Source organism: Phyllobates terribilis, unplaced genomic scaffold (genome assembly GCF_046119375.1).
Source record: "Phyllobates terribilis strain yellow unplaced genomic scaffold, ASM4611937v1 Scaffold_3__8_contigs__length_932513732, whole genome shotgun sequence".
Lineage (NCBI taxonomy): Eukaryota > Metazoa > Chordata > Amphibia > Anura > Dendrobatidae > Phyllobates > Phyllobates terribilis.
The window spans coordinates 723,620,273-723,647,880 of NW_027362763.1; positions in this window are offsets into that span (position 1 = coordinate 723,620,273).

Genomic DNA, 27,608 nt, shown 5'->3' on the forward strand with positions numbered 1-27,608 from the left:
ACTTATGGTATTGACTGAAACCAATGTCCCCACTGCCATGAGATCTTCCCGGAGCTCCTTCCTTGTTGTCCTTGGGTTAGCCTTGACTCTTCGGACAAGCCTGGCCTCAGCACGGGAGGATACTTTCAAAGGCTGTCCTGGCCGTGGAAGGCTAACAGTAGTTCCATAAGCCTTCCACTTACGGATGATGCTCCCAACAGTGGAGAAAGGTAAGCCCAACTCCTTGGAAAGGGTTTTATACCCCTTGCCAGCCTTGTGACCCTCCACGATCTTGTCTCTGATGGCCTTGGAATGCTCCTTTGTCTTTCCCATGTTGACCATGTCTGAGTGCTGTTCACAAGTTTGGGGAGGGTCTTATATAGTCAGAAAAGGCTGGCAAAGGAGATCTTTAATCCACACATGTGAAGCTCATTATTCTTGGTGCCTGAACTACTTCTTAATACTTTAGGGGGACCAAACAGAATTCTTGTGGTTTGAGGGGTTGAATAATAAATAACACTCTGAATTAACTTTTTACGTTTAAAAAAAAAAAAAAAAAATTTGCTGCAGTGCATTTCCCACTTCCAGGCTGATCTACAGTACAAATGTCACAATGCCAAGTTAATTCCGCATGTGTCGACCAGCTAAATCTGCAGGGGGTTGAATACTACTTGTAGGCACTGTATACAGTACAGAAGTGGTACTGTGCAGTGTATATACACAGGACAGAAGTGGTACTGTGCAGTGTATATTCACAGGACAGGAGAAGTGGTACTGTGCAGTGTATATATACAGGACAAGAGGAGTGGTACAGTGCAATGTATATATACAGGACAGGAAGTGTGGTATTGTGCAGTGCATATATACACAGGACCGGAAGAGTGGTACAGTGCATTGTATTTATGCACAGGACAAGAGGAGTGGTACTGTGCAGTGTATATATATGCAGGACAGAAGAAGGGGAACTGTGCAGTGTATACATACAGGACAGGAGGAGTGGTACTGTGCAGTGTATATATACAGGACAGGAGAAGTGGTACTGTGCAGTGTATATTTAGGCAGGACAGGAGGAGTGGTACTGTGCAGTGTGTATGTGACATGCAGAAGTAGTGCTGTTGCTTCAAAAGCTTCCAGCAACTATTAGAAATAACACAAGCACAGGAGACAGAAAGTGTTGTGCTTCATAAGCATCCAGCAATAAGCACACAGTCACAGGACACAGGGAGTGTTTTAGCTGAGCCCCAGGGGAATTGTGGGCAACTTGTTATTGTAGTCTGGCTGAAGCCGAAGAGAAAGGTGGTGTGTTATCTGGATCTGACAGAAGGCAACTGAACAGGATTCAGATCAGGAGAGAAACTAAATACAGGTCAGATAAACTCCCTGAACTAACAGTGCAGAGTTTTATCAGGCAGGAAGATAAGGACTGGAAGGAATTGTGTCACAGGGATCATGTCCCTCATCAAACCCTCCCCCCTCAATCTCCATGCAGGATAAAGAATGCTGTGTACTATTGTGTCGTAGGGAAGGAAAAGCCTGTGGTTGTGTATGCATAGAAGTGTGCTGCTAAAATATCTAATCTATGCTGAATTATGCTACTGAAGAGACTGTAATACTGTGCCTTGTGAAGAAACTACTGTATTGTTACTGGAGCCGGTTGCTCAAGAAACTCAGACTGTACTGTAATGAAGATTGTTGCTGTAATATCCCAGAATTGCACTGGCTGTGCTTCAGATTAAATTCCACTGTTAAACTGTTGAAAAAGACTCTTGTCAGATGTGTCGTGTGCCTAAGAGAAGAAGCCGCCTATGGTCGTCCTGAGTAACGGTTTCCCCCAGGATTCCAAAGAATTCATGAAACCGGTCTCACCCTATCTGAACCTAGCGGCGTGCGTGTAACATTGGTGGCCCGTACGGGGAATCCTGAGTGGGAATTAGTGTGTAGAGGGAGAAGAGGAAAAGTGTCTGGAAAAACACAGCAGCACAGCACCTCATTTCAACTCTGCTGCACCAGTTAAAGGGGACCAGCCCTAAAGAAAACTCACTAGCAGCAATGGATGTGGAAATACAAATGGACAGAATTAGTGAGATGGTTCTTCAGTTAACCTGTGAAGAATTGAGAACAGTAGCAGAACATATAAAGATGTCAAAAGAACAGATTTCTAAAGCACACAACCGCAGGCAACTGTTAGCTGCCATTAATGCAAAAATGGATGAGCTGGGGGAGAAAGAAGCTGAAGACGTCATAGGGACGTTCCTCCAGGAGCTAACACCGTTTCTAACCAGGTTGAAGTTGGAGGATGGAGGGGCGGCACCAATTACCAAAAGCGAGAATCTCCGCAGACAGAACTACAGGAATTGAAAGAACAATTCAAAGCCCTAACAACAGCCCTGCAGGAATCGACCAAAACCTCTGAACAGGTGACAGACTCAGACAGAACCTTTACACTGTTCGAGTTAGATAAATCAGTAAGACAGTCCTCTCTAACACCACAAATCACCATAAGGAAAGAATTCAAGATCCTGGGACAGATTAGAGAGTGTGAACAGAAAGAGAAACTGTCTTATATGAACTTGTTGCACCAGATCGATGCAGGCTTACAGAAAGGCTACCAGCCAGTTGAGATCGTCAAGGGGGTGGTGAAAGCGATCAGCCCAGGACTGAACCTCCGTAGTATTCTAGAAATGAAGAGTCAATTGACCTTGCAACAGCTGAAGATGATTTTAAAATGGCACTATAAAGAAGAGAGTACTTCAGAATTGTTCCACCAACTCATTAACCTCTCACAGAAAAATAATGAATCACCCCAAAGTTTCTTGTTCAGAGCAATTGAACTGAAGGATAGACTGTTGTTTGCATCCAGAGATGTAGAAGCGGAGGAGAAGTTTTTTTGCTGGACTAGTCCAGAAGAAGTTCTTGAGATCATTGGGAACGGGGTTAATCAGCAAAGACATCAAGTTGCAGCTGAAACAGTACCTAGAAGATCCTGGCATTCTGGACGAAGTCCTAATTGAAAAAATGAATGAGGCAGCTAGTTTGGAGTCAAGAGCAAACAGAAGTTAAAGAAAGGCTCTGCTCCTAAAATCACCAAAATGAGTCAGCTGAAGTTGGAGACCCACAGTGGCCAGTCTGAAGATCATCATGGAGACCCTCCAGTGCCATCTCCGAGAGGGAACCTTAAATCACCAACAAAAGAGAGGACCGCCAGCGCTGACTGGGAGGAAGTAATAGGAGAACGGCGAGCCAAGTTGATTGAGGTGAAAAAGTTGATTCGTTCCATACCAGAACCCGTATCCCTCAGACCCAGGAGTGGGTTCCAAAATAGAAGATACCCGGCTTGCGAAGCGTGCCGTTCATCAAATCAGAGTACGGTGTGTGTCCACTGTCTAAGATGTGGTGAGGAAGGACATTATGCCAAGGAATGCCAATTGTCACTGTCGTTTGGGTTGAAAGACAGGAGGTTGCCAGTGCGGGGCCACTGGTAACCGCGACACGGAGGAGGTCCCAGAAGCAAATCCAAATCTCACCAAACCCCAGAACGGCTTATGAGGTAAAAGGACTGCGTCAGTACTATCCCCAAGTGTGTTCCCGTCTACAACAGCTGGAAGAGAGACAGGGGCATCAGTTACTTAATGCCCAGTGCGGAGGTCAAATGATGTACTCCTGGAAGGAGGATTCCTCGGTCAGTAAAGATAGCCTCATCAGCCTAATCGGTGAAAGGTGCTTTATACAGTGCCAGCTAGATGGACTCCTGGTAAAAGCACTGTGGGACACAGGAGCCCAAGCGAGCCTTTTAAATGAAGAATGGAGAAGGCGCTAGCTGCCACATACCTGCCTTCAGTCGCTAAAAGAACTCTTAGGACTAGTGGGACTCCCCGGCAAATCTGTCAACCAGACCGGAATTCCTTTCAAAGGTTGGGTGGAAATGACTTTCCAATTGGGGGCCACGATGAACAGCAACACCATTGAGCTTTTGGTACCTTTTCCCGTGACCAGTGATCAGAACATGGCAGAGTATTCTATCCTGGGTTATAATGTAATCAGTGAGGTCATCACGAAACACAAGGCAGGGACGCTGGTGGTGGATGCAATTGCCGCATAACTTGCCATACCTAAAGCCGTGGCAGAAAATGAGATTCATAGAGTAAAGAAAGCACAGAATACAATGGACCTAAAAGAAGTCAAGGTAGGCTGGCGTCCAACCATCATCCCTGCAAACCAAATAGTGGGGGTGAGGTGTGGAGTCCGGGTACAACCGGGAAGAAAAGTCAAGAAAAGACTGTTCGTGCCAAAAGACTCCTCAGAACTTCCGGAAGGCCTAGATCAAGTTGATACTACGAAACACGAAATTAGACTGGATTCAAAGACTGTCACATTGAAACCGTTAAAACTGTATATCCAGCCAGTTTGAGATCCGTCCAGGGATCTTCCGTGAATTCAGTCTCCCCACCAAGGAACAGGAGTTGCCCAGGGGAGGAAATTGCACGATTACCAGGAACTAAACCGAAAGTCAGTACCAGATCGGCGCCCAATACCAAAGATTCATGATTTGCTGGATAGTCTATCAGGAAGTACCTGGTTCTCTGTCCTCGATCAGGATAAAGCATACCATCAAGGTGTTACCCGCACGCCGTTAGGTTCAGATAGGGCGATACGGGTTTCATGAATTCTTTGGAATCCTGGGGGAACCATTACTCAGGGCGAGCATAGGCTGCAGCTTCTCTCAGGCACACAATAGATTCAATTGCTGACCAGACACATCTGACAAGAGTCTTTTTCAACAGTTTAATAGTAGAATTTAATCTGAAGCTCGGTCAGTGCAATTCAGGGATATTACAGCAACAATTTTCATTACAGTACAGTCTGAGTTTCTTGAGCAACCGGCTCCAGTAACAATACAGTAGTTTCTTCACAAGGCACAATATTACAGTCTCTTCAGTAGCATAATTCAGCATAGATTAGATCTCTTAGCAGCACACTTCTATGCATGCACAACCACAAACTTTTCCTTCACAAGAACACAATAGTGCACAGCATTTTTATCCTGCATGGAGATGGAGGGGAGATGGGTTTGATGAGGGAGATGATCCCTGTGACACAATTCCTTCTAGTCTTGATCTTCCTGCCTGATAATACTCTGCACTGTAAAGCCCCCATCTCACATAGCGAGATCGCTAGCGAGATCGCTGCTGTGTCACGGTTTTGGTGACGCAACAGCGACCTCACCAGCGATGTCGCTATGTGTGACACTTTGCAGCGATCAGGCCCCTGCTGTGAGGTCACTGATCGCTGCAAAGTGTCCTGGACCATTTTTTGGTCGTTGCCCTCCCGCTGGTCAGCACACATCACTGTGTGTGACCAGCGGGAGCAGCGATCAGGCTGGTAACCATGATAAACATCGGGTTACTAGGGGCACACGCGCACTTAGTAACCCGCTGTTTATCATGGTTACGAGCCTGCTAAAGTGAGCGGTAACCTCCCGTAGCAGAGTGGTAACCATGTTAAACAACGGGTTACTAGGTGCGCGTGTGCCCCTAGTAACCCGATGTTTGTCATGGTTACCAGCCTGCTTCTGCTTCAGCAGGCTGGTAACCAGGAGCAGGACATTGTGGAAAGATTCTTTCCACGATGTCGCTGCTCCCCTGATCGTTGGTGAGCCTGCCTGTTTGACAGCTCACCAGCGACCACATAGCGAAGCAGCAACGATCCCTGACAGGTTGTATCGTTGTTGGGATCGTTGCAGCGTCGCTAAGTGTGACGGGGTCTTTAGTTCAGGGAGTTTATCTGACCTGTGTTTAGTTTCTCTCCTGATCTGAATCCTGTTCAGTTGCCTTCTGTCAGATCTGGATAACACACCACCTTTCTCTTTGGCTTCAGCCAGACTACAATAACAAGTTCCCCATAATCCCCCTGGGGCTCTGCTAAAACACTCACTGTCTCCTGTGACTGTGTTAACCCCTCTAGTTGCTGGATGCTTCTGAAGCACAACACTTCCTGTCCCCTGTGTTTGTGTTATTTGTAACAGTTGCTGCATGCTTTTGAAGCAACAGCACTACTTCTGCATGTCACACTCTTCCCTCCTTTTTGTATGTCATCCTCGACATTCGTCTTAATTGGTCAATCTGACCAATTCTGAAACAGTGGTGAAAGTTGAGTAACTTTATATACAAATTGGCATAATATTTATAACCATTTATAACAACCTATTCCACGACTTTTTTCTTGTAGTAAGAAATGTAAGAAATAAACAATTAACACAATCAGCGTCTCTTCAGCTGGAGCTTTTCGTACATCTTCAACCAGCTCTCTCTCTCACTAAGCCTTAACAGTTCTTTGTTTCTACAAAGTCTTTTAAGGAAAGTCAAAGCATGAAAGCAAGTCTTTCCACCAGGCAACATCTTCCATACTGCCTCGCGGTGGTGAATACCACTTCAGTGGGCTTACCTGCTCCGTAGGCAGAGATACCTGTTTCCAGTCGACAGTCCTTGATGTAGCATCGGTGTCTCTGCCAGGCAGAGATGCCGTCCCTCTCACCGCTGCGCTCCCTGCCCGGCGTCCTCCAGTGCTCCTCTTCCTGCTTCTGCTGCCAGCGCGCGCAGCTTCCCGGGCACTGTGCTTAGGGTGCGCGTGCGCTCCCTTCCTCTTAAAGGGGCCGCGCGCGTCGCCCTAAGGAGTCCCCGGCCAATTGCCAGAGGTCCTCCCATATATAAGGCACCTCCTCCAAAATGGAGGTGCCCGAGCAATAGTTGATGCACAGTGTACTTACCTCTGCTTCAGCCCTCAGGTCCCACTGCTAGCCTGACTACTAGTCCTGCCCGCCAGCCTGACTATCAGTCCAGTCCGCCAGCCTGACTACTCTCCAGCCTGACAGTCTGTCTTCCGTTCAGTCCGCCAGTCTGTCTATGGGCTTCGCCCGCCTGCTTACCTGGGAGCACCTGCCTGTTACCTGTCAGCCTACCTGGAGGCTCCCGCCTGTCACTTGCCGTGACCACCTGTCTGCCTACCCGGAGGCTCCTGCCCGTCACTTGCCGTGAGCACCTGACAGCCTACCTAGAGGCTCCCGCCTGTCACTTGCCGTGACCACCTGTCTGCCTACCCGGAGGCTCCCGCCTGTCACTTGCCGTGACCACCTGACAGCCTACCTAGAGACTTCCGCCTGTCGCCTGCTGTCTCTGCCAGTTCATCTACCCGGACCTCTCGTCAGCCTGCCTGCTGTGCCCATCTGCAGTATCGGTCAGTCTCAGCCATCTGACCCGTGGGAGTCACCTGCTCTCTTACAAGGTCGTCCCCAGAGTTGCACCTGGTCCCTCTGCTCGGTCCCTCCCTGGTCACGGAGTTGTTAGCCGCCGTACGACCAGGGTCGGTCCGAGTTGATACTTATTTACGCCCCTCTGGGTCCCTCCTTGCACCGCAGCACAGAGGTTCCACCACCCGGATCCGCAACAGTTTGCTCGGGCCATGGAACCCGGTGGCCCCCAAGCCCCCTCGCTCTCTGACCTGTACCAGGAGGTTTCTCGTCAGAGAGCCCAACAGGAAACCATCCTGAACTTCCTGCGGAGTGTCAACTCCCGCCTGGACACACTACCTGTTCCACCTGTGTCCGCCTCGAGTCGTGCGACTCCCGCTCCGGCAGCGCTGCTGCCCATCAATACCACGGCATCCAACCCAGGTCCCCGGCTTTCTGCACCTCCTTGTTTTGGAGGCGACCCCGCTCTAGCTCGGGGTTTCATAAACCAGTGCACCCTACACTTTGAACTTTTGGCACATCAGTTTCCCTCCGACCGGGCCAAGGTGGCGTTCATCATGTTTCACCTCACTGGGGAAGCACTGCCATGGCTTAATCTCCTGTGGGAGAGAGGGGATCGCCTGGTGTCCGATCTATCGTCTTTCCTTGCTGCATTCCGGAAAGTCTTCGATGAATCAGGACAAAAATCCTCTACTGCCTCCTCTTTGCTCCATCTCCGCCAAGGGAGTCTCACCGTGGGCCAGTATGCCATACAGTTCCGTACCCTCGCTTCTGAGCTTGCCTGGGACAACGAGCCCGTGGTGTCCATCTTCTGGGAGGGCCTTTCTGGCCGGATTAAGGATGAGTTGGCCGGCCGGGACATTCCTACTACCCTGGATGATCTGGTGTCGCTAGCTACCCGGATCAACATCCGTTTCCTGGAACGTGCTAAAGAGACTACCCGGGAGCGAAGATTTCCTCGCCTTGCTCCGACTTTCCAGAGACCTGTCTCTCAATTAGCTACTCTCCGGGCACGCTCGCCCGAACCTATGCAAGTCGACCAGACCAAGATGGTCAAGTATCGCCAAGAGTCACGCCGAGCCGAGGGGAGCTGTTTCTATTGTGGCAGTAAGGAGCACTTCATCCGTTCCTGCCCGGTGAAGCCGGGAAACGCCAGTACCTAGGACCACTCGGAGAGGTCGTCCTAGGCAAAAGTAAACCCTCTCCTTCCCTGACTTTATCTGTCTCCATCTCCTGGGGAGAGAACCGCTACTTTGAAATTGCACACCTAGATTCCAGAGCTGCTGGGAACCTCATTTCCCAGTCCTTGGTAGAGAAATATCACATTCCCACCAAACCTCTGGCTGAACCATTGGCAGTCGCCTCCGTGGATGGAAGACTCCTTCCGGTGACCATCCTGCTCGTCACAGAACCTATAACCCTGCAGGTGGGAATGCTGCACTCTGAGAGGATCTCCTTCCATGTGCTTTCCGGTCTCTCTCACTCCCTTCTGCTAGGTCTACCCTGGCTTCAGAGACATGAACCTGTGCTGAACTGGCAATCCGGTGAAGTTCTCCGTTGGGGGCAGGATTGCCATGAGACCTGCCTGGTTCTGGTCCGCCCGGTTCGTCCGCCCCTCACCCCGGCTAATCTACCCGGTTTACCGGCACCTTACTGGTCCTATGCAGATGTCTTCGACAAAAAGGAAGCAGAGACACTGCCACCTCATAGGCCATATGATTGCCCGATCGACCTGGTACCCGGTGCAACTCCACCCCGTGGGCGTATTTACCCGTTGTCGTCGGCCGAAACCCGGGCCATGTCGGAATACATTAAGGAGAATCTGGCTAGGGGATTCATCCAGAAATCTACCTCCCCGGCTGGAGCCGGATTCTTCTTCGTTAAGAAGAAGGATGGTTCACTACGCCCCTGTATAGACTATCGAGGACTTAACCAAATCACGGTCAAATACAAATACCCCCTGCCACTCATCTCCGAGTTGTTTGACCGCCTTAAGGGTGCTAGGATCTTTTCCAAGCTGGGGCGTATAACCTGGTCCGGATCTGTCAAGGAGACGAGTGGAAGACGGCATTCAATACCCGGGACGGTCTCTATTAATACCGTGTAATGCCCTTCGGTCTCTGCAATGCCCCCGCCATCTTCCAAGAATTAGTCAATGACATCTTCCGTGATCTTCTATATTCCTGCGTGGTCGTGTACCTGGATGACATCTTGGTCTTCTCTCCGGACCTTCCCACACACCGGAGGGATGTTCGTCAGGTCCTGCTTAGGCTCAGGCAGAATCACCTCTATGCCAAATTTGAGAAGTGCCTCTTCGAGCAGACCTCCCTTCTGTTCCTGGGTTATATTATCTCCCAGACAGGTCTACGAATGGACCCCGAGAAGCTCTCTGCCGTCTTAAAATGGCCCCGTCTGGAGGGGTTGAAGGCGATTCAGCGATTCCTGGGCTTCGCCAACTACTACCGTCTCTTCATCCTGCACTTCTCTTCTCGGAATGCTCCCATCTCTGCGCTCACCAGTAAGGGAGCAAATCCCAAGGTATGGCCGCCCGAAGCTGAGGAGGCCTTCCTTTCCTTAAAGCAAGCCTTCTCCTCTGCCCCAGTGCTGCACCGTCCAGACTGCAACAAACAGTTCTTCCTCTAGGTTGATGCTTCCTCCTCCGGAGCCGGAGCGGTGCTCACCCAAAAATCTTCATCCGGGAGAATGGTAACCTGCGGCTTCTTCTCCAAACTCTTCTCCTCGTCTGAGCGCAACTACTCCATAGGAGACCGAGAACTGCTAGCCATCAAATTGGCGCTGGAGGAGTGGCGTTACCTGCTTGAAGGGCCTCTATACCCAGTGATCATCTATACTGATCACAAAAATCTTGCATATCTCCAGGATGCCCAAAGACTCAATCCGCGTCAGGCCTGGTGGTCTTTGTTCTTTGCTCGCTTCGACTTTATCCTACATTTCCGCCCAGCGGTCAAGAATGTTAAAGCTGACGCCTTGTCCTGATCCTTCCTGTCCTCCGATCTAGAGGAGGAGCCTATGCACATCATCGACCCCTCCAAAGTAATGAGTATGGCCCCCTTAGATTTGACTCGTCTCCCACCCGGTAAGATGTTTGTAGCAGTTCCAGATCGGGAGAAGATTCTTCACTGGGGTCATTCTTCTAAACTAGCCGGCCATGCAGGTCAGTAGAAGACTTTCCTGCTCATTACCCGGCATTACTGGTGGCCCACCCTGCGCAAGGATGTAATAGACTTCGTCTCGGCCTGTTCGTCTTGTGCCCGCAACAAAGTTCCCAGACAACTTCCAGCCGGTCACCTCCTGCCTCTTCTCGTACCTGCTGCCCCTTGGCAACACATTGCTATGGACTTTATTACAGATCTCCCTGTTTCTGCCGGCTGTACAGTCATTTGGGTGGTCGCCGACCGCTTTTCTAAAATGGCCCACTTCATCCCTCTGCCTGGTCTCCCGTCTGCATCAGAGCTGGCTAAGGACTTCTTCCTTCACATTTTCCGTCTCCATGGCCTTCCCCTCCACATTGTGTCGGATCGAGGGGTTCAGTTCACCTCACGCTTCTGGAGAGCTACGTGTAAGCTGCTGGATGTCACCCTGGATTTCTCCTCCGATTACCATCCACAGTCCAATGGCCAAGTGGAGCGTATCAACCAGATCCTTACCAGCTACCTCCGGCACTTTGTTAATGCACACCTTACCGATTGGGTGGACCTTCTACCATGGGCCGAATTCTCCTACAACAACCATGAGAGCGAATCGACTTCCAAGTCCCCGTTCTTTGCAGTCTATGGTCAACATCCCCGGATTCCGTTTCCTGTCTCCGCTTCTGTGGACAACCCTGCCGCGGAGTCTCTGGTCAGCGAATTTTCCATTTGGGAGAATACTAGGTCCGCACTTCTTCAGTCCTCCGAGCGGATGAAGAGATATGCTGACAAGAGACGTCTGGATCCGCCTCAATTCCATCTGGGAGACAAGGTTTGGCTCTCCTCCAAACATGATCGGCTCAAAATACCCTCCTACAAGTTGGGTCCTCGGTTCATCGGTCCATTTGAAGTCCTCAAACAAATCAACCCAGTGGCCTACAAGTTAAAACTCCCGGCCACCTTACGGATTCCCAACTCCTTCCACGTATCTCTCCTCAAACCAGTTGTGTTTAATTCTTTTTCCAACAATCCAGGTACTCCCCCTGCTCCGGTTTCCGCTGAGGACGGTTTTGAGGTAGAGAACATTCTGGCCACCAAGAGGGTAAGAGGAAAAACCTTTTTTCTGGTGGATTGGAATGGGTTTGGCCCAGAGGAGAGAACTTGGGAACCCAAGGAGAACATTCATGCCCCGTTTCTTCTTGAAAAATTTCTTTCTGGCCTAAAAAAGAGGGGGCGTAAGGGGGGTACTGTAGCATCGGTGCCTCTGCCCTCTGCCAGGCAGAGACGCCGTCCCTCTCACCGCCGCGCTCCCTGCCCGGCGTCCTCCAGCGCTCCTCTTCCTGCTTCTGCTGCCGGCGCACGCAGCTTCCCGGGCACCGTGCTTAGGGCACGCGCGCGCGCTCCCTTCCTCTTTTTAAGGGGCCGCGCGCTTCACCCTAAGGAGTCCCCGGCCACTTGCCGTGACCACCTGTCTGCCTACCCGGAGGCTCCTGCCCGTCACTTGCCATGACCACCTGACAGCCTACCTAGAGACTTCCGCCTGTCGCCTGCTGTCTCTGCCAGTTCATCTACCTGGACCGCTCGTCTGCCTGCCTGCTGTGCCCATCTGCAGTATCGGTCAGTCTCAGCCATCTGACCCGTGGGAGTCACCTGCTCTCTTACAAGGTCGTCCCCAGAGTAGCACCTGGTCTCTCTGCTGGGTCCCTCCCTGGTCACGGAGTCGTTAGCCGCCGTACGACCAGGGTCAGTCCGAGTTGATACTTAGTTACGTCCCTCTGGGTCCCTCCTTGCACCGCAGCACAGAGGTTCCACCACCCGGATCCGTAACACTTGGCACTTGACTCGGTTCACCAAGTGTCTCATACGTCAGCATCACGGAGTCGATATCCTCCTGATGGGTTGTTCCTCAGATACTACGGGTTCTTCGGTCACAGGAGTTTCTTCCGCCACACTCATTTCCAGTGCTTCCTCAGATGCTCTTGGAGCTGCCTCTGTAAGTTCCTGTACTTCTTCTGAATCGCCTGTTTCCACACGGTCTGGTAACTCCGCTCCTCCTGAGTGTCGAACGGTCTCTTCAGGGACCGGTGTTCGATCATCAAATCTGAATCGGACTTCATCTGTACTCCTTGGTACAAATTCTGGAGCCTCGGGACTTAGTTCACCCTCCTGAGGATGGTACATTCCTCTCCTTGCCGGTCCGAGAAATACAACGGTGTGTTCTTTTTCATCGGAACTTACAAGGTCACTATCCACCTCCGCAGCTGCAATCTGTGGTGGTCCCTTAGTCGATCTTGGACGATGTCAGTCTACTTCTGGGAAGTCTTGTTGTGGTGGGAGATAATCAAAGGGTAGTAGTAAATTCCGATGGACTATTCTGGTTTTCTTGTCTCCTCTTTGATAAATGTTGTAATGGTCACATTGTGGCTGTGGGAAAAGGGGAATTACCTGTGCCTATTCAAGATTTTTGGAGGTTTTTTTCGGAGGAGGAGTCGCAAGTTTTACCTCCTCATAGAGATTATGATTGCGCCATTGAGTTTATTCCATAAGCTACTCTTCCCAAGACTCTCTTGTTTAATCTAACTATCCCTGAAAGAAAGGCCTTGGAGAAGTACATACAGACTAGCCTGGCTGCTGGTCGCATTAGACCTTCTAAGTCGCCTGTGGCAGTTGGATTTTTCATTGTTATAAAAAAGGACGGGGGTTTGCGTCCATGTCTGGATTTTCGGGAAATTAATAAGATTACCATACGCAATTCCTACCCATTACCGTTAATTCCTGATTTGTTTAACCAGTTAGTGGGGGCCAAGTGGTTCTCTAAGATTGATCTCCGGGGGGGCATACAATTTGTTACGAGTGAAGGAGGGTGATGAGTGGAAAACTGCTTTTAACACTCTGGTAGGTCATTTTGAGAATCTAGTGATGCCTTTCGGTCTTACCAATGCACCTGCATTTTTTCAGAACCTTATTAATGACATCTTGAGACCTTTGATTGGTAAAAATGTGGTTGTGTATTTGGATGACATTTTGATTTATTCGACAGATCTGGAGTCCCATTGGCAGACTGTAGTGAAATTTTGCAGTTATTGAGTGATAATTCACTCTTTGCTAAGCTGGAGAAATGTGAGTTCGCTGTGCAGAAAATTAGTTTTTTGGGCTACATTGTCTTCAGCGAGGGCTTTGAGATGGACCCGGTGAAGGTTCAGGCTGTGCAGGAATGGCCTAGGCCTATTGGTTTGAAATCTATACAGAGATTTTTGGGTTTTGCCAATTATTACAGGAAATTCATTAAGAATTTTTCTATAATTGTTAAGCCTTTAACTGATTTCACCAGGAAAGGTGCGAATACGGTCCAATGGACTACTGAGGCCATTGAAGCGTTTAAGTATCTCAAAGAGAGGTTCAGTTCAGCCCCTATCCTTATGCAGTCTGATGAGACCAAGCCTTTTTTGGGCGAGGTCGATGCTTCATCTGTGGGGGTCGGAGCAGTTTTGTCTCAGGAGAACAGGGATGGACCACATCCTTGTGCCTTCTTTTCGAAAAATTTTTCGGAAACTGAATTGAATTATGATGTTGGAAATCGGGAGTTGCTGGCTATTAAACTCGTGTTTGAACATTGGCGTCATTTTTTGGAGGGCGCTAGATTTCCTATTCAGGTTTTCACAGATCATAAGAATTTGATCTATCTGGATGCTGCCAAGCCCTTGAATGCCCGTCAAGCTAGGTGGGCACTTTTTTTTTCTCGGTTTCATTTTCCTGTTACCTATATCCCTGGTACTAAGAATGTTAAAGCCGATGCTTTATCTCGCAGCTTCTCTCCTGCGGTCGGTGCCAAGGAGGAGGATAACATTTTACAGAAAGGAGTTGTGGTGGTGGCATTGGACTCTGTTTTAGAGAATGGGATTCTAAAAGCTCAAGATAATGCTCCATCTAACACTCCCCATGGGAGGTTGTTTGTGCCTAGAACCTTTAGGAGAGACTTGTTTGTGGAATATCATGAGTCTCGGTTGGCAGGTCATTCAGGAATTTCTGAGACTAAGAGACTTATCAGTCGCAGTTTTGGGTGGCCTGGATGGCAGAAAGAAGTCATCAAGTGGGTGCGTCAATGTACGGTGTGTGCTAGGTCAAAAGCTTCACATACTCCTGCTGCGGGTTGCTTTGCCCTCTGGAGGTTCCTAGTGCGCCTTGGACGCATCTCACAATGGATTTTATTACTGATCAGCCTATGTCTGAGGGTTTTACTGTCATCTGGGTGGTCGTGGACCATTTTAGTAAGATGTGTCATTCATTAAGTTGCCCTGCGCCAAGACACTTGCTAAGGCGTTTGTTAAGGAGATTGTCAAGCTTCATGGCGTTCCCACGGATAATGTTTCTGATAGAGGACCTCAGTTTGTGGCTTGCTTTTGGCATGCTTTTTGTGACAGGTTGGGAGTCCATTTCTCTTTTTCGTCTGGGTGTCATCCAGAGTCTCATGGACAGACTGAAAGAAAGAACCAGGATGTAGGACAGTTTTTGCAATGTTTTGTGGCGGATAGTGTTGAGCATTCCGATACTGTAATATCGGGTATCGGCCGATATTCGCGGTATCGGAATTCCGATACTTAATTCCGATACTTTTACAATATCGGATACCGGAATCGGAAGTTCCCATAATGCCTGCGCTCTGCAGTGTCTGTGAAGGATGACAAGTTGGATGGCAGCGCGATCCAGCCTGTCATCAGAATGCCATCCCAGCGGGGGAGAATTCTCCTGATTGTTTAAAAGCCGGCGGGCGGTATAAAGCCGCCGGCTTTTAAACAATCACACAGCCCCATACTGCTTCCCCGCAGCCTCCCACCCCGATCCTCCGCTCCCCTCGCCTCCTCCCATCCCGATCGTAAGTTAGGACCGGGCGGGGAGCGCAGCTCCAAGGAGCGGGGAGTGAAGGACCCGGGCGGGGAAGCCGGCAGTGAAAAGACTTCACCGCCGGCTTTCCCGTTCTGTGCTGCGCTTTCCCGCCGGTTATTTCAAATGAACAGCTGAGGTATCAGGTGATGCCGATCAGCTGTTCATTTGAAGTCGCCGCGTTGCCCTCAGAGGGTTCATGTGAGTTCATGAACTCACATGAACTTTCCCACGGCCGCACAGGTCAGCCTCACCTCCCAGACCCGTCATGATTAGTGTGTGTGCGGGGTGTGTGTGCGGGGTGTGTGCGCGATGTTTGTGCGGGTGTGCGCGGTGTCTGTGCGATGTGTGCGGGGTGTGTGTGCGGGGTGTGTGTGCGGGGTGTCTGTGCGATGTGTGCGGGTGTGTGCGGTGTGTGTGCGTGCAGGCAGACATAGGCCGATGTGACACTACTACTCCCATCGGCCTATGTCTGTCCCCCGTCCACTCCTGCCAGCAGGATCAGCTCGATGGGAGCAGTAGTTCCCATCAGACTGATCCTGCTATTTAAATTGCCCTACTGTGTCCCCAATAAATGTTAAATACATGTCATTGGTGGCCAGTGGTTACCTAAAAGAAATTAGTTCATACATTACCTGTCCCCGCCGATCACCACCTAAAATAAAGTAAAAAATAAAAAACTACACCTATACTCACCAAGACACCTAATTCCCCGAAGCCATCGATCTCCTGTAATAAAATATAAAATAATAAACCACAACCTTATCCTTACCCCTCCGGAGTAGTCCACGAGTGTCCCACGAAGATCTCCAGTTCAGAGCAGCCACATAGAATGTGACCGCTCTGAACCGCTGCCGCCGCTAGAATGACGGGGCCGTAAGGGTTCACCGGAGTTCAGGCAGCGCTGCTCCGGTTAGCTGCTTTACGGCCCTGCTGTATAGTGAGAAATTCCCACGGTACAGCAGTGCCGTAAAGGAGGTCTCCGGAGCTGCGCTGACTGAATGCACTCCGGTGACCTCAGTCAGTGGCTCCCGCTGCCGGGAGCGGACGTGTTCCCGGCAGCGTGAGCTTACAGCAGCCATGCACAGCTGTCACCATCTCTAGATGTGACAGCTGTGCATGGGAGATCAGCGCAGGAACGTGGACAGGTAACTATTATTTTTAGTAAACTAAGAATTAAATAAAATTGTGTGTTTTATTTCAAATAAATTATTTTTTTCTGGGTGTAGTGTGTGTTTTTTCTTTTTAACACTTTGTAGGTTAGTAATGGGGGTGTCTTATAGACGCCCATCATTACTAACCTGGGCTTCATGGCAGCTGGCGCTGACATGAACCCCACCACTATTACCCCCTGCCACCGCACCAGGGCAGCGTGGAAGAGCGAGGCTAAGTGCCAGAGTTGGCGCATCCTATGGATGCGCCATTTCTGGGGCGGCTGACGACTGGTGTTTCTAGCCTGGGAGGGGGCCAATATTCATGGCACCCTTCCTGGGCTATTAATATCAGCCCCCAGCTGTCTGCCTAGCCTTTGCTAGCTATTAAAATAGGGGGGACCCCACGTCATTTTTTTTGGGGGGTCCCCCATTTTAATAGCTAGTAAAGGCTAGGTATTCAGCTGGGGGCTGATATTAGTAGCCTGGGAAGCTCCGTGGGTTTTACCCCCTTCCCAGGCTTCAAACATCTGCCCCAGCCGTCTGCTTAACCTCCGCTAGAGACTAAAATTATGGGGGATCCCACGCCATTTTTTTTAAAAATAAATCCATTATTTTAACACTAAATGACATTTGAGGAGTTAATAAAGATGCAGTCCCTAAATTATTATTTATTTTTTAATTAATTTTTCCCAAAACTTTTGACGTGGGCTTCGCCATATTTTTGTATGCCAGCCAGGTACAGCATCCAGCTTCTATGAACGCGCCATTTTCCGGGGCGGCTGCGGACTGCAATTTTCAGCGGGGGGCAGAAAGCTTGGGCCTCCCTGCGCTGCAGATTCCATCCCCCAGCTGCCTAGTTGTACCTGGCTGGACACAAAAATAGGGAGAAGCTCCACATTTTTTTTTTTTTTAATTATTTCATGAAATTCATGGAATAATTAAGAAAAAAAGGGCTTCCCTATATTGTTGTGTCCAACCAGGTACAAATAGGCAGCTGGTGGTTGGGGGCAGCCCGTTCCTGCCTGCTGTACCTGGCTGGACCCAAATATAGTGCAAAGCCCCACGTCAATTTTTTTTTAATTATTTCAGGAAATTCATGAAATAATTAAAAAAAAATTATGTGGGGCTTCGCCCTATATTTGTGTCCAGTCAGGTACAGCAGGCAGGAACGGGCTGCCCCCAACCACCAGCTGCCTATTTGTACCTAGCCGGACACAACAATATAGGGAAGCCCTTTTTTTCTTAATTATTCCATGAATTTCATGAAATAATTTAAAAAAAAATACGTGGGGCTTCGCCCTATTTTTGTGTCCAGCCAGGTACAACAAGGCAGCTGGGGGCTGGAATCCGCAGCGCAGGGAGGCCCAAGCTTTCTGGGCCCCACCCGCTGCAAATTGCAGTCCGCAGCCGCCCCGGAAAATGGCGCGTTCATAGAAGCGCCATCTTCTGGCGCTGTACCCAACTCATCCAGGGCCCTGGTGCGGTGGCTCACTGGGTAATAAAGGGGTTAAGGCCAGCTTGGCATTATCAGCTGGCCCTAAGCCCGAAATTCATGGGGTCACGCCAATAATAGACATGACCACCATGAATTTCTAGTAAAGTATTTAAAAAAAACACAAACACCCAGAAAAAAGTCCTTTAATTGAAATAAAGACACAATTCTTTATTGTTCTAAATTAAACCATACTTACAGTCACGCCCATTCCAGCTGAAGCCAACGATCTCCTGCAATAAAAGTAAAATAATAAAGCAACCTCATCCTTACCTTTCCATGGTTCCCAGGACAGCTTCAGCTCTGCTACATCGAGATGACAGGCTGGACCGCAGCAGAACGCTGCCATCCAGCCTGTCATCCCGCAGACACTGAGAAGCGCAGGCATGCTTGCGCTCCTCAGTGTCTCGCTGTGACGGCATCCAGATGAGCGGAGGTCATGTCCAATGAACTCAGCTCACCTCATGCACGTCACTGACAGCGTGGGAAAATTCTCCTGCACTCAGCGCTTCAGCGTGAGAATTTTCCCACGCTGTCAGTGACGTGCATGAGGTGCGCCGAGTTCATTGGACATGACCTCACCTCATGCACGTCACTGACAGCGTGGGAAAATTCTCACGCTGAAGCGCTGAGTGCAGGAGAATTCTCCCACGCTGTCAGTGACGTACATGAGGTGAGCCGAGTTCATTGTCGGCTCATCTGGATGCCGTCACAGCCAGACACTGAGGAGTGGAAGTATGCCTGCGCTTCTCAGTGTCTGCGGGATGACAGGCTGGATGGCAGCGTTCTGCTGCGGTCCAGCCTGTCATCTCGATGTAGCAGAGCTGGAGCCGTCGTGGGAGCCATGGAAAGGTAAGGATGAGGTTGGTTTATTATTTTTCTTTTATTGCAGGAGATCGTTGGCTTCAGCTGGAATGGGCGTGACTGTAAGTATGGTTTAATTTAGAACAATAAAGAATTGTGTGTTTATTTCAATTAAAGGACTTTTTTCTGGGTGTTTGTGTTTTTTTTAAATACTTTACTAGAAATTCATGGTGGTCATGTCTAATATTGGCGTGACCCCATGAATTTCGGGCTTAGGGCCAGCTGATAATGCCAAGCTGGCCTTAACCCCTTTATTACCCAGTGAGCCACCGCACTAGGGCCCTGGATGAGTTGGGTACAGCGCCAGAAGATGGCGCTTCTATGAACGCGCCATTTTCCGGGGCGGCTGCGGACTGCAATTTGCAGCGGGTGGGGCCCAGAAAGCTTGGGCCTCCCTGCGCTGCAGATTCCAGCCCCCAGCTGCCTAGTTGTACCTGGCTGGACACAAAAATAGGGCGAAGCTCCACGTTTTTTTTTTTAAATTCATGAAATTCATGGAATAATTAAGAAAAAAAGGGCTTCCCTATATTGTTGTGTCCGGCTAGGTACAAATAGGCAGCTGGTGGTTGGGGGCAGCCCGTTCCTGCCTGCTGTACCTGACTGGACACAAATATAGGGCGAAGCCCCACATCAATTTTTTTTAATTATTTCATGAATTTCCTGAAATGATTTAAAAAAAATTGACGTGGGGCTTCGCACTATATTTGTGTCCAGCCAGGTACAGCAGGCAGGAACGGGCTGCCCCCAACCACCAGCTGCCTATTTGTACCTGGTTGGACACAACAATATAGGGAAGCCCTTTTTTTCTTAATTATTTCATGAATTTCATGAAATGATTAAAAAAAAAAAATACGTAAAGCTTCTCCCTATTTTTGTGTCCAGCCAGGTACAACTAGGCAGCTGGGGGATGGAATCTGCAGCGCAGGGAGGCCCAAGCTTTCTGCCCCCCCCCCGCTGAAAATTGCAGTCCGCAGCCACCCCGGAAAATGGCGCGTTCATAGAAGCTGGATGCTGTACCTGGCTGGCATACAAAAATATGGCGAAGCCCACGTCAAAAGTTTTGGGAAAAATTAATTAAAAAATAAATAATAATTTAGGGACTGCATCTTTATTAACTCCTCAAATGTCATTTAGTGTTAAAATAAAGGATTTATTTTAAAAAAAATTGACGTGGGGCTTCGCCCTATATTTGTGTCCAGCCAGGTACAGCAGGCAGGAACAGGCTGCCCCCAACCACCAGCTGCCTATTTGTACCTGGCCGGACACAACAATATAGGGAAGCCCTTTTTTAAAAAAATTATTTCATGAAATAATTAAAAAAAAATTGACGTGGGGCTTCGCACTATATTTATGTCCAGCCAGGTACAGCAGGCAAGAATGGGCTGCCCCCAACCACCAGCTGCCTATTTGTACCTGGTTGGACACAACAATATAGGGAAGCCCTTTTTTTCTTAATTATTCCATGAATTTCATGAAATAATTTAAAAAAAAAATGCGTGGGGCTTCGCCCTATTTTTGTGCCCAGCCAGATACAACTAGGCAGCTGGGGGCTGGAATCCGCAGCGCAGGGAGGCCCAAGCTTTCTGGGCCACCCCCGCTGCAAATTGCAGTCCGCAGCCGCCCCAGAAAATGGCGCGTTCATAGAAGCGCCATCTTCTGGCGCTGTACCCAACTCATCCAGGGCCCTGGTGCGGTGGCTCACTGGGTAATAAAGGGGTTAAGGCCAGCTTGGCATTATCAGCTGGCCCTAAGCCCGAAATTCATGGGGTCACGCCAATATTAGACATGACCACCATGAATTTCTAGTAAAGTATTTAAAAAAAACACAACACCCAGAAAAAAGTCCTTTAATTGAAATAAACACACAATTCTTTATTGTTCTAAATTAAACCATACTTACCATCACGCCCATTCCAGCTGAAGCCAACGATCTCCTGCAATAAAAGTAAAATAATAAAGCAACCTCATCCTTACCTTTCCATGGCTCCCACGACAGCTTCAGCTCTGCTACATCGAGATGACAGGCTGGACCGCAGCAGAACGCTGCCATCCATCCTGTCATCCCGCAGACACTGAGAAGCGCAGGCATACTTCCACTCCTCAGTGTCTGGCTGTGACGGCATCCAGATGAGCCGAGGTCATGTCCAATGAACTCAGCTCACCTCATGTACGTCACTGACAGCGTGGGAAAATTCTCCTGCACTCAGCACTTCAGCGTGAGAATTTTCCCACGCTGTCAGTGACGTGCATGAGGTGAGCTGAGTTCATTGGACATGAACTCGGCTCATCTGGATGACGTCACAGAGAGACACTGAGGAGCGCAAGCATGCCTGCGCTTCTCAGTGTCTGCGGGATGACAGGCTGGATGGCAGCGTTCTGCTGCGGTCCAGCCTGTCATCTCGATGTAGCAGAGCTGAACCTGTCGTGGGAACCATGGAAAGGTAAGGATGAGGTTGCTTTATTATTTTACTTTTATTGCAGGAGATCGTTGGCTTCAGCTGGAATGGGCGTGATGGTAAGTATGGTTTAATTTAGAACAATAAAGGATTGTGTCTTTATTTCAATTAAAGGACTTTATTCTGGGTGTTTGTGTTTTTTTTAACTTTGACTATGGGGTTAGTAATGGGGGTGTCTTATAGACGCCTCTCCATTACTAACCTGGGCTTGATGTCAGCTGGCATTATAAGCTGACATCAACCGCACCAGGGCAGCGTGGAAGAGCGAGGTTAAGTGCCAGAATTGGCGCATCCTATGGATGCGCCATTTCTGGGGCGGCTGACGGCTGGTGTTTCTAGCCTGGGAGGGGGCCAATATTCATGGCACCCTTCCTGGGCTATTAATATCAGCCCCCAGCTGTCTGCCTAGCCTGTGCTAGCTATTAAATTAGGGGGGACCCCACGTTATTTTTTTTGGGGGGTTCCCCCATTTTAACAGCTAGTAAAGGCTAGGTATTCAGCTGGGGGCTGATATTAGTAGCCTGGGAAGCTCCGTGGGTATTACCCCCTTCCCAGGCTTCAAACATTTGCCCCAGCTGTCTGCTTAACCTCCGCTAGAGCCTAAAATTAAGGGGAACCCCACGCCAATTTTTTTTTAAATAAATCCTTTATTTTAACACTAAATGACAAGTACAGTAATCAACACTATCACTGTACTTCATATATATGTGACTGACATGTTTCTATCTAATCTATGTGTGATTCTCTATTCTTTCTATTCTAAATTGTCAGGTACAGATGCTGAATTGCCGGCCGGCTTTCTTAAAGAGACGGTGCATGAAAACACTATTATTTTTTTAAATAAATCCTTTACACTAAATGACAAGTACAGTAAGCAACACTGTCACTGTACTTCTTATATATGTGGCTGACATGTTTCTATCTATCTAATCTATGTGTGAAGCTCTATTCTGTCTGTTATAAATTGTCGGGTACCGCTGCTGAATTGCCAGCCGGCTTTTTTAAAGAGACGGTGCACGAAAACACTAATATTTTTTTTAATAAATCCTTTACACTAAATGACAAGTACAGTAAGCAACACTGTCACTGTACTTCATATATATGTGACTGACATGTTTCTATCTATCTAATCTATGTGTGATGCTCTATTCTTTCTGTTGTAAATTGTCGGGTACCGGTGAATGCCGCTGCTGAATTGCCGGCTTTTCATGTCATTCTACATTATTCCTAGTTGTTTTACTTCATGTAGAATTAACCTACAAGGAAAGAAAGGGTTTATTTTCATTCCGATATTTGTGTCCCATTGACTTGCATTGGTTTCCGGTATCGGAATCGGCGATATCCGATACTTTTTGGGTATCGGCCCGATTCAATCCGATACGATATTTCCTGATATCGGAAGGTATCGCTCAACACTAGTGGCGGACAATCAAGAGGTGTGGTCTGAGTTTCTGCCTCTCGCAGAATTTGCTCTTAACAATCATACATCCTCCTCAGCTGGGTGTTCTCCTTTTTTTTTGTTGTACTGGGAGACATCCGTCTTTTGGTTCGTTTTCCAAATTGGGGTCTGCCTTGCCGAAGGAGGAGAATTTTTCCGGTGATTTGGAGAGAGTTTGGACTAATGTACGTTGCAACCTTCAAGAGGCTAACAATAAGGCCAAGAAGTATTTTGACAGGAAACTAAAGGAGGTTTTGTTTACTGTGGGTGACATGGTTTGGTTGTCCTCGAAGAACCTGCGGTTGAGGATTCCCTCTAAAAAACTTGGTCCTAAGTTTGTGGGTCCATTTAAAGTGCTTCAGGTTGTTAACCCGTCTGCGGTTAGGTTGGATGTTCCTACTTCCTGGAAGATTAATCCTGTGTTTCATGTTTCCTTGTTGAAAAAGGCGGATGTATCTGATAGGGATGCCACTGTCTCAGTGCCTCCTGTGGTGGAAGACGGCAAATATGAAATTTCACGTATCTTGAATTCTAGATGGCATAGAGGGAGAGTACAGTATCTCATTTCCTGGAAGGGTGTCGGTCCTGAAGGTAACTCCTGGGTAAGGACGGATGATGTCTCTGCTCCTAGGCTTGTTAGAGCTTTCCACAAGAGGTTTCCGGATAGGCCTGAGCCTGGAGGATCTGGAGGATCCTCTTAAAAGAGGGGATACTGTTAGAACCCTCCTGTTTGTTTATTCCATCTTGTGTTTTGCGGTCACGTGACCATCTGCCTTTATATTCCAGCTCCGCCTTTTTGGCTGTGCTGGACTTCAGTGTTGTTTGACTGTTTTGGTAGCCAGGTGCTTCTGTGCCTATCTCTCAGTTCGCTTGGTCCTTTTGGACCTCTAGTACCTTTTTGTCAGTTTATCTTTTGTTTTCTGCAACAACTTTCTCTGTTCAGGAGGTGTCCCTTTTTGTTCCAGTCCTTAGTTCTTTTAGGGACCCCTTCCCTTTATTCTATAGGTCTTCGTTCAGACCAGCCTAGGACTAAGGCGGGTCTGTTCGCTAGGAACAGGCAGCCCGCTACATCGTAGGGATTCAGCTTAGTCTTACTGCAGGGACAGCTTTCCCCTTCTTTCCTTAGTTCTTGTTGCAGATCATAACAGTTGTAGAATAGGTTGTTATAAATGTTTATAAATATTATGCCAATTTATATATAAAGTTACTCAACTTTCACCACTGTCTGAAAATTGGTCAGATTGACCAATTAAGACTAATGTCTAGGATGACATACAAAAAGGAGGGAAGAGTGTGACATACAGATGTAGTGCTCTTGCTACACAAGCATGCAGCAACTGTTACAAATAACACAAGAACAGGAGACAGGAAGTGTTGTGCTTCAGAAGCATCCAGCAACTAGAGGGGTTAACACAGTCACAGGAGACAGTGAGTGTTTTAGCAGAGCCCCAGGGGGATTGTGGGAAACTTGTTATTGTAGTCTGGCTGAAGCCGAAGAGAAAGGTAGGGTGTTATCTGGAAGGCAACTGAACAGGATTCAGATCAGGAGAAAAACTAAACACAGGTCAGATAAACTCCCTGAACTAACAACAGTGCAGAGTATTATCGGGCAGGAAGATAAGGACTGGAATGAATTGTGTAACAGGGATCATCTCCCTCATCAATTCCCACCCTCACCCCCATCTCCATGCAGGATAAAGAATGCTGTGTACTATTGTGTCCTTGTGAAGGAAAAGCCTGTGGTTGTGTATGCATAGAAGTGTGCTGCTAAGAGATCTAATCTATGCTGAATTATGGTACTGAAGAGACTGTAATACTGTGCCTTGTGAAGAAACTACTGTATTGTTACTGGAGCCAGTTGCTCAAGAAACTCAGACTGTACTGTAATGAAGATTGTTGCTGTAATATCCTTGAATTGCACTGGCTGTGCTTCAGATTAAATTCCACTGTTAAACTGTTGAAAAAGACTCTTGTCAGATGTGTTTGGTCAGCAATTGAATCTATTGTGTGCCTGAGAGAAGCTGCAGCCTATGGTCGTCCTGAGTAACGGTTCCCCCAGGATTCCAAAGAATTCATGAAACCCATCTCGCCCTATCTGTACCTAGCGGCGTGCATGTAACATATATATACAGGACTGCAGAAGTGGTACTGTACAGTGTATATATACAGGACTGGAGAAGTGTACTGTGCAGTGTATATATACAGGACAGGAGAAGTGGTACCCTGCAGTGTATATATTCAGGACAGGAGAAGTGGCACTGTGCAGTGAGAAATAAGTATTTGATCCCCTACAAACCATTACGAGTTCTGTCTCCTACAGACCAGTTAGATGCTCCTAATCAACTCGTTACCTGCGTTAAAGACAGCTGTCTTACATAGTCACCTGTATAAAAGACTCCTGTCCACAGACTCAATTAATCAGTCAGACTCTAACCTCTACAACATGGGCCAAAGAGCTTTCTAAGGATGTCAGGGACAAGATCATAGACCTGCACAAAGCTGGAATGGGCTACAAAACCATAAGTAAGACGCTGGATGAGAAAGAGACAACTGTTGGTGCAATAGTAAGAAAATGGAAGAAATAAAAAATGACTGTCAATCAACATCGATCTGGGGCACCATGCAAAATCTCGCCTCGTGGGGTATCCTTGATCATGAGGAAGGTGAGAGATCAGCCTAAAACTACATGGGGAGAACTTGTTAATGATCTCAAGGCAGCTGGGACCACAGTGACCAAGAAAACCATTGGTAACACATTACGCCTTAAAGGTTTAAAATTCTGCAGTGCCCGCAAGGTCCCCATGCTCAAGAAGGCACATGTGCAGGCCTGTCTGAAGTTTGCCAATGAACACCTGGATGATTCTGTGAGTTATTGGGAGAAGGTGCTGTGGTCAGATGAGACAAAAATTGAGCTATTTGGCATTAACTCAACTCGCCGTGTTTGGAGGAAGAAAAATGCTGCCTATGACCCAAATAACACCGTCCCCACTGTCAAGCATGGAGGTGGAAACATTATGTTTTGTGGGTGTCTCTCTCCTTAAGGCACAGGACTACTTCACCGCATCAATGGGAGAATGGATAGAGCCATGTACCATAAAATCCGGAGTGACAACCTCCTTCCTTCCTCCTGGACATTAAAAATGGGTCGTGGCTGGGTCTTCCAGCAAGACAATGACCCAAAACATACAGCCAAGGCAACAAAGGAGTGGCTCAAAAAGAAGCACAGTAAGGTCATGGAGTGGCCTAGCCAGTCTCCAGACCTTAATCCTATAGAAAACTTATGGAGGGAGTTGAAACTCCGAGTTGCCAAGCGACAGCCTCAAAATCTGAATGATTTAGTGATGATCTGCAAAGAGAAGTGGACCAAAATTCCTCCTGACATGTGCACAACCCTCATCATCAACTACAAAAAACGTCTGACTGCTGTGCTTGCCAACAAGGGTTTTGCCACCAAGTATTAAGTGTTGTTTGCCAGAGGAATCAAATACTTATTTCTCAATGCAAAATACAAATAAATTTATCTCATTTATACAATGTGATTTTCTTGATTTTTGGGGGGATATTCTATCTCTCAGCGTTAAAATTAACCTACCCTTAAAATTATAGCCTGTTCATGTCTTTGTCAGTGGGCAAACTTACAAAACCAGCAAGGAATCAAATAATTATATCCTTCACTGTATACAGGAAAGGAGAAGTGGTACTGTGCAGTGTATATATACAGGACAGGAGAAGTGGTACTGTGCAGTGTATATATACAGGACAGGAGAAGTGGTACTGTGCCACATATAGCCTACATAGCCTAGTCCCTCCTCTCCCACATATAGCCTATATAGTGTAGTCTCCCCTCTCCCACATATAGCAGATACAGCCTAGTCCCCCCTCCACCACATATAGCCTACCCCCCATATATAGCATATATAGCCAAGTCCCCCCACCACATATAGCATATATAGTCTAGTCCACCCTCCCCCACATATAGCCTATACAGCCAAGTCCCCACGCTCCCACATATAGCATATATAGCTTAGTCCCCCCTCCCCCACATATTGCCTAGCCCCCCTCCCACACATATAGCCTAGTCCCCCATCCCCCACATATAGTCTATATAGCCTAGTCCCCACTCTCCTATATATAGCATATACAACCTATTCCCCCCTCCTCCACATATAGCCAAGCCCCTACTCTCCCAAAATGTATGCATATGTGACACTCTAGCCCTCCCTGAGCTTTGGGGTTACTCGGAGCCGGGTCGGTGTAGGTGTTACGGGGATGCAGTCATGGCCTGGACCCGTTCCGTGCCCAGGGCTGTCACATAAAAATTATTGGGCTTTCAAGTGAGAGTGGTATTTCGACTACGCCACCTGCGGTTTCGGGTGATGGACACCAGCGCTGCTACAGTCAACTGAGGCTGGTGTTAGGGGCAGCTAAGATGGGACGGCTCCCCGCAGGCAGAGCAGGCCTCAGGGCAGCGTGAGGAGGAATGGTGGGTGCAGTGCCGCGCAGGAAATAACAGGCTGAGGCGCTGTGTGAAGTCATCTGGGTCTTTACTCATTTTCAGATGTACTTTCAGCCGCAAAGCTTCTCTCTGCTACACACGGCGTACTGCGGCCACCGGGAAGGGAGTTCAACACTTCCCAGGTAGATCAGGAGCACCTGTCAAGACCCCTCTGGTGTGTGTTCCTCTCCTTTGTAAGTTCTCCCACTAAGTCTTCTCCCACTGGATAAACGCAGTGTAAGAGATACAGGTGGCGTAGGCCGCTCCGTCCGTATCCCTTTGGGATCCACTAAGCCTCCGGGCTTTTCTGACTGAGACGTGAAGTAGCAAAGTCAGATATCGGGGGTCGGTTACCCCTCTTGCAGCAGGGATCCCTCAGACTAGGCCAGAGTAAAGAATACAGGTGGCGACTCCGCTCCGTCCGTATCCCCCTGGGATCCTTTTGCCTGCGGAGCCT